Source organism: Gracilinanus agilis, chromosome 3 (genome assembly GCF_016433145.1).
Source record: "Gracilinanus agilis isolate LMUSP501 chromosome 3, AgileGrace, whole genome shotgun sequence".
NCBI classification, from domain to species: domain Eukaryota; kingdom Metazoa; phylum Chordata; class Mammalia; order Didelphimorphia; family Didelphidae; genus Gracilinanus; species Gracilinanus agilis.
In genome coordinates this window covers 477719723-477729668 of record NC_058132.1, presented here as the reverse complement: position 1 = coordinate 477729668, position 9946 = coordinate 477719723, and positions in this window count along the sequence as shown.

Genomic DNA, 9946 nt, shown 5'->3' with positions numbered 1-9946 from the left:
TCTCTCTCTCTCTCTCTCCCTCTCCCCCCCCCCAACTTTCTGTTTTAGTGACAACTCTAAGACAGAAGGGCAAAGGCTAGGCAAATAGGATTAACTGACTTTCCTAGGCTCACACAGCTAGGGAGTGTCTGAGGTCAAATTTGAACCCCGGTCCTCCTGACTCCAGGCCTGACTCTCTATCTACTGTGCCATGTCACTGCCCTTCAGATATGCAATTTCAAAGGAGAAAAATTATTGAAACTTCTGCGTCTTCTGAATAGAGAAAATCAGCACATAAAAGTGTGGCTGGAAAAGCAGAATATGAGATTGGTTGTAGAATAACCCAAGAAAACTGAAGAAAAGCTTGCGTTTGGGCTTTTGCCAGTTTTCCCCTGTAGGAAATGGGAGGTTCCCTCAGAAAACATTTCTAGAATTATGTAATAAAAGTCTACACTCATCTCCACATTGCAGAGAATGATGTCAAATGATCATTTTGCAAATATTAGAGGCCGCTAAGTGATGCAGTGGCTAAGGCACTAGACCTGGAATCAGCAAGACCAGAGTTCAAATTCCACTTCAGACACTTAGTCTGAAGACCCTGGGCAGGTCACTTGACTTCAGTCTGCCTCAGTTTCCTTATCTGTAAAGTAAGGATAACAATAGCATGTTATTGTTATCCATTAATTGTTGTATCAAATTAGATGTTATTTATAAAGCTCTGTGAAAACCTTGAAGCACTATATTGATTCCAGCTATTAATATTACTTCTGGACAGGTCACTCTTTTGCTCTGGACTTTAGTTTTATTGTTTGTAAAAAGGAAGAATGTTATCATTAAGGTACTTTTTTGGCTTTAAATTATATTTTGATTTGATTTGCCCAGGTTAAAATGAGAGAGAGGTTAGATTCTGGCTCTCTTAGGCTTAAAATCTTTCTAATACCTACTCTACCAATTCTATGAAGTAGAATGAATATCATTATTCTACAGGTAGTTTTATCGTGAATTTTTTAGTGTCCAGACCCTCATTTAAACCATACTTTAAGCTTTTCTAGTTTGGTAGGACCTCCTGGAGCTTATGCTTATTTTCAGACTTTCAAGAACTAAAGATTAGTGGGCAGACAGGTGGCTCAATGAATTGAGAGCCAGGCCTAAAGATGGGAGGGAGGTCCTGGGTTCAAATCTGGTTCAAATCTTTAATGAAAGTATTAATAGTCACTTGCATAAGTAGCCAATAATACAACTAGTTGCTATATTAAACTCAACATCCGTCTGTCTATCTGTCTGCCTTCCTGTCTATGTATGTATGTATGTATGTATGTATGTATGTATGTATGTATCTATCTATCTATCTATCTATCTATCTATCTATCTATCTATCTATCTATCTATTGTAGCNTATCTATCTATCTATCTATCTATCTATCTATCTATCTATCTATCTATTGTAGCTGGAAGAATCTTAAGTGGGGTGAATTCACCTCACTTAAGATTCTTCCAGCTATAGTAGCTATCTATCTATCTATCTATCTATCTATCTATCTATCTATCTATCTATCTATCTATCTTCCCCCCTTTAACAGAATTCAGATCTATTCTGATTGGTATGTTAACATCACCACAAAATCAACATGAAGGTATATACTTCAGGATAAGTCAAGTAATATTTTCATCCCTTTTTGTTTCTCCTTGATAGGGTATAAATTCTCTATTCTAGGAATTAGTTACTTCTTCTGAGTTCTCATCAATTCACATGTGAAAGTTTCTCATCAATTCACATGTGAAAGAGATTCCTGCATTTGTGCAATCCATCAGGGTACCATAGGCATGGAGGAATAGAAGTCATGTGGAGACATAGAAGGAGAGAATATGGAGATATGAAGGGGAAGATAGATTAGCATAGCAGTGAATCACAGTATGGAAGAACAAACTGGACCTAACCCTTTTCAGGTACTGTGTACGTTCTGATACAACATGGAATTCACAAGAGTGTTAGTTAGCTCTTTAGAAGCCTCATATTCTTTCTTGTCAAAGGGGCACTCTACTCAGAATAATACAATGTCTGGAGGATTATATGGGTTCTTGGGGAAGCTGGAATTCTCCAGAGGGCAAGAAAGGGGCTACTTGGCTCCCCAGTAACAGAAGTACTTTCTCTGAATGATTGGGAGTGGTCTGAAGTAACTTCACAGGGTTTCATTGTCTTCAGTATTTTGGTGACTTTTTAAATGATACATAAGACCTGGCTTATATTTATTATTTCATTAGCTTAGATCTTTGCATGGAAGTTGAGTGCCATTTTAAGGAAAGATATGAGCCAAAATTTTATGTTGTCAGAATAAAACAAGGTAAATTTTGATATTCCTAGAGGACAATCTAATATGGGGCAAGATAAGTCATTGGAAACTGAATTGAGATTGGTAATCCACGAACTATGGTTTTTAGGCAATGTTTGTGACATGATGACCAAAAAGCAGCAAAACTGAGAAAGATCCCTAGCTAAGAGGCCAGTGGCATTTATTTATTATTCATTTTTTTTGAGTTATAGATTGATGAGCTATCTCACTCCTTAATTTTACACATGAAGACACTGAAGTTCAGAGATGGATGTGCTTTCTGTGTGGGGTGTGTGTGTTCAGTTGTTTTTAGTCATGTTGAACTCTTTGGGACCCCACTGAGGTTTTCTTGGTAAAGACGCTGGAGGAGTTTGCCATTTCCTTCTCCATCTCATTTTACAAATGAAGAAACTGAGGTAAACAAGGTTAAGTGATTTGCCTAAGGTTACATAGCTAGTAAGTATCTGAGGCTGAATTTGAACTCAGGAAGATGAATTTTCCTGACTTCAAGTCCAGTGTTCTATCTAACTCTGCTTATTTTCTATATAAGGTCTTAAAGATGTAAATCTTTCTATCTTTAAACAAACCTCTTAGGTTTAGTTGGTTACCCATAACCAGGAGATGACCTGGCATTTAGTTGTTTCTTCACATCATAATGAAAACATAAATGCACTGGTTTAGTTGTATGGGAATAAAGATAATGAGTCATTCAATATAGAAATCATAACATAATTCTCAAATTTGTTGTTTGTTGAATGGCTTTGTATTGTGTTTTTAATTCTATTATTAAACATTTTTTTCATTTCTTAAAAGATAAAATAATAAATATGCCACTTTCAGGCATGTTCAGAGTAGACGAAAAGTTAAGAGCAAAGTATTATATTTCCATCTATTTCTTCTTCCTGATTCCTCTCCTCAGTTCCTTATTCTTGGATAGTGAATCCCAGACCTCTGACAAATACCATAGACATAATTTGGACTTTTGGATAGATGCATACACATACCACTCACATATGCCCAGACCGTGTCTTTCTATTATGAACTACTATAGCCAAGGAATGTTTTCATATAGAAAAGTTTTTTCCCCTAGTATTTCTATTTTTTATTTTTTAGAATATTTTCCCATGGTTACATGATTCATTTTCTTTCCCTCCCTCCCCAAACTCCCCCTCCCCTCCCCATAGCCGATGCACAATTCCACTGGGTTTTACATGTTACATTGATCAAGACCTAATTCCATATTATTGATAGTTGCACTGGGGTAGTCATTTAGGGTCCATATAGAAAACTTCTGAGAGGACAATAAAATAAAAGCTGACATTCATCACCTTAACGTTTGGAAAGCCCTTTTCCTATACACAGTTTCCAAAAAATCTTAGTGCAGTGTTAAATTTTAATAGCTGAAAACATTAGTAGGACTTTAAGGAAACCCTGCAGTATTCCATATGATCCTCACAATAACCTCTGATATAAGTGTAACAGGCATTACCATGTTCATTTTGTACACAAGGAAATTGAGACTTCAAGAAGTTATTAAATAGAATTAATACAATTTTAATTTGATTAAACTAATAAAATTAAGTTATTAAGTAGAATTAATAAAATGTCAGAGGTGGAATTCAAATCCCAAGTCTCTCCTGATGCCAGATCCAATGCTCTTCCCACTATGGAAGGATATTAAACTGACTTTTAAGATAGCCTGTCATTTATCTCTATAGTCTTCAAAGTTCTAAGCCAGAAATAAGATCAAATTTTCCAATCAAAATAAAAAATTGAAGTAGGATATCCTTTTTTTTAAAATAGTAAAGATTGTCAATAAGTATTTAGCAAATATCTAGTATAAGGTGAACATTACAGAAAAGGATTAGGTGAAGTAGAGTTTTTGACCAACTGTCATGGCATTTATACTGTGGTCCCAGACATCTGCTTTGCTAGCCCTTGGAAAGATAGTCCATCTCTCAGCCTAGAGGTGGGGGGTTTAATTACAGAATGAAGTCAATATATTTCAGACATGTATTGATTTGTTTTTCTTAAATTTATCTTTTTGTTTGAAGGGAAGATTATGTTGGAGGAATAGAGATGAACAGTCATTGGAAGGAAGCAGAGATTTTTTTTTTAAAAAGAGCATAGCTCAAACATTTCCAAAAATAGAAAACAAAACTCCCCGTCTACCTCTAACTTGTTGAAGACATACCTTAAGAATCAACAACAATAAACAACAAAAAAATGAAAATTCCATCTCACAATTCTAGAAAAATAAAAGCCTTAGGTGTTCTTGTTTCATCAAATCCAATTCACCACCATCAATAATCAGTTTACCAATCCCAATGGGACTCAAATCCAGACATATAGTCTTTGTTTTATATCTGAAATGTGCAAAGCTAGGATCTTAGTTACCTGTAGAAGATGTCTGTTAGGATCCTTTTGGAATAAATACAATTTACTGATGTTTGGAAACTGATAAAGAAACAGACATGTCATCTCAAAAGAGAACTATTACAAGGAATTTCATTCTCAGATTAGATATAATCTAAAGGTAAAGTCTCTGTATTTTCCTTCCAACATTTTGTTCACTTAGAGGAATATCCACAACTTATATCTGGCTTCAGGAGAAAGTCCTTTCAATGGGTCAATTTTCTAAAGATGGTAAAGAAATGTCCCTAATAACTTAGTAACTACTTATGAACCATTGCATTATCCTTAGCTACATTATTTATCAATTTTGAAACTTTGAGGCTTTTTGTAATTCCAAGCTCTCTTTTAATGCCTTTTAAATAAAGATCAAATTTTCCCTTCATATTTCACTCCTCTAACACACTTTCTCCATCAACTTTTCCCATCAACACACCTTTACTCCCACACATACTGAACCGTTCCTACAAAGTATGGGCATTATCTTTCCAATTCCTTGAACATTCACCAGTAGAGATATAAAGAAAGCAAAAATTCAGTCTGCTTACCTGCAATCTAGCATAGGACGTCTTTAAACTCAGAAAACATTGACAGTTGCTTATTCCTCAAAGCATTCTACCCAGGAAGTGATCTTGCAAGACTAAACAGTTTACAGAGTCTCTTACTTTGACACTTTAATCTTCATTTCAGAATATGTGTTGAGTCTCACTTGTTGTGAAGTCTTTCTAATATTTCAAATTGATGCTCATGAATCACATTAATCCAATTGATTTCATATTTCATGAAAAATGTTACTCACAACCTTGGAGCAGAATACCATAACTGATACTGACATAGAGATAGAGAAGGAACTATTTTTGAAATTTCCTGTTTAACTCTATGCTTACAATTACTCAGTACTACATTCATCAGAGCAAAACGTGTTCAGAGTTGATGACATTCAACTTGCTTCTCTTTTATAAGCATACTTCCTCTCTGCACTGACTTGCTCAAATTATATCTTGGATAACTTAAGGTGGTCCAGAATTATTTTAAGCAGTTTAGGCAAAATAAGTTTCTGGACCCTTTCTTAAGGAAAATCCATGTAACACATCATGGAAGGACTCATTTTTCCAAGTTTAGACTATAAACATTGTGAACCCAGTTTGCACTTTGTGTTAAGCAGAATATAAATTCCTGCTTTTTTATTTTCAAGTTTTTTTCTATTTAGAATTCTAGAAATGTCCACATTGCAACATCCTTTGGCTATATGAGAGAAATATAACATCTAATTTCTTACTGCAAGAATTTACAAAATTGAAACTAACTCAAAATTATTTTCTCAATTACATATAATTAATTTTTTCAAATTTAGAATTCTAAATCATCTCCCTCTTTTCCCTCATTCTTGAAAAGGTGGGCAATTTGTTGTAGATTATACACATGCATTCATGCAAATCATTTCCATATTAGCCATGTTGCAAAAGAAAAAGCATAAAACACACATACATATGCATAGAGCAAGAAAAATAAAGGGGAAAAAAGTATGTTTGAATCTCTATTCAGACTCCGTCAGTTTTTTCACAGGAGTTAGATAGCACTTTTCTGTGTAAATTTTTGGAAATTGCCTTAGATTGTGATATTACTGATAGTAGTTAAGTCATTCACAGTTGATCATTATATAATATTGCTGTTACTGTGTGCACTGGTCTTCTGGTTCTGCTCAATTCACTTTGCAACAGTTCATATAAGTCTTTCCAGGTTTTTTTAAAAAACGTATTTTGCTCATCTCTTCTTCTAGCATAACAGTATTCTATCAAATCATATACCACAACTTGTTTAGTCCTTCCCCAATTAATGGTCATTCTCTCAATTTCCAATTCCTTGGCACCACAAAAAGAACTGATAAAATATTATTGTATAATATTGTATATTATTATACTTTCTTTGAGCTCTTTGGATTATAAACCTAGAAGTGATTTTGTTGGATCAAAGGGTATGCATAGTTCCCAGTTGCTCTCCAAAATGGTTGTATCAGTTCACAATTCTGCAAATAGTGCATTAGTGTCTTTATTTTTCCATAGCATCTTTCCACAGCATCCACATTTATAATTTTCCTTTTCTGTCACATTAACCAATCGGATAGGTGTGAGGTTGTACCTCAGAGTCATCTGAATTTTCATTTCTCCAATCAGAAGTGATTTGGAACATTTTTCATATGATTATAAATAACTCTGATTTCTTCTTTTGAAAATTCCCTATTCATATCTTTTGACCATTTATCAGAGAAATTTGCTATAAAAAATTCCCCTTAGTTTCTGTTTTTTCATCTTTTTTTTCAAAAGGAGACAGAAACCAATTAAGTTTTTTATCATTTTTGTTAAACATAAGTTTTTAACATTTATAAATTATGATCTCATGTACAATTTTATTTTTTTAAAAGGGTACCACCTTATACCTAGCAGATTGGCCAATATGGCAGCAAAGGAAAGTGATAAATGTTGGAGGGGATGTAGCAAAATTGGGACACTAATACACTGCTGGTGGAGTTGTGAATTGGTCTAATCATTCTGGAGGGCAATTTGGAATTATGCCCAAAGAACTTTAAAAGAACGCCTTCCCTTTGATCTAGCCACCACTGTTGGGTTTGTATCCCAAAGAGATAATAAGGAAAAAGACTTATACAAAAATATTTATAGCCACACTCTTTGTGGTAGCAAAAAATTGGAAAACGAGGGGGTGTCCATCGATTGGGGGAATGGCTGAATAAATTGTGGTGTATGATGGTGATGGGATATTATTGTGCTAAAAGGAATGATGAACTGGAGGAATTCCATGTGAACTGGAAAGACCTCAAGAAACTGATGCAGAGCAAAAGTAGAAGAACCAGGAGAACATTCTACACAGAAATTGATACATTATGGCACAATTGAATGTAACAGACTTTTCTACTAGCAGCAATGCAATGATCCAGGACAATCCAGAGGATCTCATGAGAAAGAGCACTATCCACATCCAGGGAAAGAACTGTGGAAACAGAAATGCAAAAGAAAAACATATGATCAATCACATAGTTTGATAGGGATATGATTAGGGTTTGATGTTAAAAGATCACTCTACTGCAAAGATGAATAGAACATTGATACATGTATAACCCAGTGGAACTGCTTGTCAGCTTTGGGAGGGGTGAGGAAAGAGCTGGGGTGGAGGGAGGAGAATCATGAATCATGTAACCATGGAAAAATATTCTAAATAAAAAAAGGAGGGAAAATAAATAAAAACAAAAAAAGGATTGTTTGCTTGAATATTTTTTCTTTTCTTTTGTAAAGATATTTTATTTTACTAATTATATGTGATAATTTTCTTTTCTTTTTATATATTTCTTTTTTTTGTTTATTTTTTAATCATTTTCCACTCCCTTCCCAGAGCTGACTTCCCATAAGTCCCTCAGAATTGTTCTGGATCCTTGTATTTCTGACAGAAGCTGTCTTTCACAGTTTGTATTTTTGACAGAAGCTGATCATTCCACAATATTGACCTAACTGTTCTCCTGGTTCTGCTTATTTCACTCCACATCAATTCATGTATGTTTTTCCAGCTCTTTCTGAAATCATTCTATTCATCATTTCTTACAGCATCTGTTTCCAGAGGAGATCAGGGAAAAAGGAAAAGAACCCATATGTTCCAAAATATTTATAGCACCTCTCTTTGGAGTGACAAAGAACTGAAAACTGAGGGGATGCTCATCAAATGGGGAATGGCTGAACAAACTGTAGTACATGATAATGATAGAATACTACTGTGCTACAAGAAACAATTAAAAGACTGTTGGTTTTTTGTTTTTAATTTGGAAAGAACTTTTTCCCAGATCTCCTCTGGAAACAGATACAAACAACCCATTTGCTGGGTCTAAAGGTATACACAGTTTTATAACTCTCTGGTTGTAATTCCAAATTGCTCTCCAAAATGGTTGGATCCGTTCAAAACTCCACCAACAGTGCATTAGTGTCCCTACTTTTCTATATCCCTCAAACATTTGTTTTTGCATTTTTGTCATTTTACCAAGTCTGATGGGTGTGAGGTGATCTCAGAGTTGTTTCAGTTTGTCTTTCTCTAATCAGTAGTGATTTAAAGCATTTTTTCATATATCTAACTATAGCTTTTGTTTCACCTGAAAATTATTTGTTCATATCTTTTGCCCATTTATCAACTGGAAGATGGCTCTTATTCTTATAAAATTTGACAAAATTTCCTATATATTTTAGATATGAGACCTCTATCTGACAGGCTATCTATAATTTTTCCCCTGATCTTCTGCTTTCCTTCTAATTTTGGCAGTATTTATTTTATTTGTTCAGAAAATTTTCAATTTAATGTACTAAAAATTAACAATTTTACATTTCACAATGCTTTCATCTCTTATCAATTCATAAATTACTCTCCTATACATAGATCTGAGAGGCAGTATGTTCCATGTTCTTCTAATTTACTTATGGCATCTCCTTTTATGTATATAGAACATGTATCCATTTTGATCTTATCTTAGTGAATGATACAAAATATTGCTTTATGCTTATTTTCTGCCAAACTAGTATATAGTTATTCCAGAAATTTTTACCAGTGATTTCTTATCCCAAAAACCTGGATCCATGATTTTTTCAAATATAAGATTACTATAATCTTTTGCTTCTGTTTGTTGTATGTCTATTCTGTTCCACTGATCTACCTTTCTATTTTTTAGGCAGTACCAGATAGTTTTGATAATTACTATTATATAATATGATTTAAAATCTAGTAATGATAGAGTTCCTTCCTTTTTAAAATATTAATTCTTTTGATATTTTGTTATCTATTTCCATCTGTAACATTTAACTTTTTCATTAAAACTTTGGATTCTATAACATTTGGCACATAACAGATGTAAATTGATAATACTTTGCTGTCTGTGATACCTTTTAGCATAATATAGTTGCCTTTTTATCTCTTTTGATTATATCCATTAGCTTTGACTTTCACATGTCAAAGATCATGATGGCTACCCCTGCTTTCTTTGTATCAACTGAGGAATAGCATATTCTTCTCTAGTTTTTTATTTTTACTCTATATATGTCTCTCATTTTTAAGCGTGTTTCTTTCTTTCTTTCTTTTTTCTTCCTTCCTTCCTTCCTTCCTTCCTTCCTTCCTTCCTTCCTTCCTTCCTTCCTTCCTTCCTTCCTTCCTTCCTTCCTTCCTTCCTTCCCTCCTTC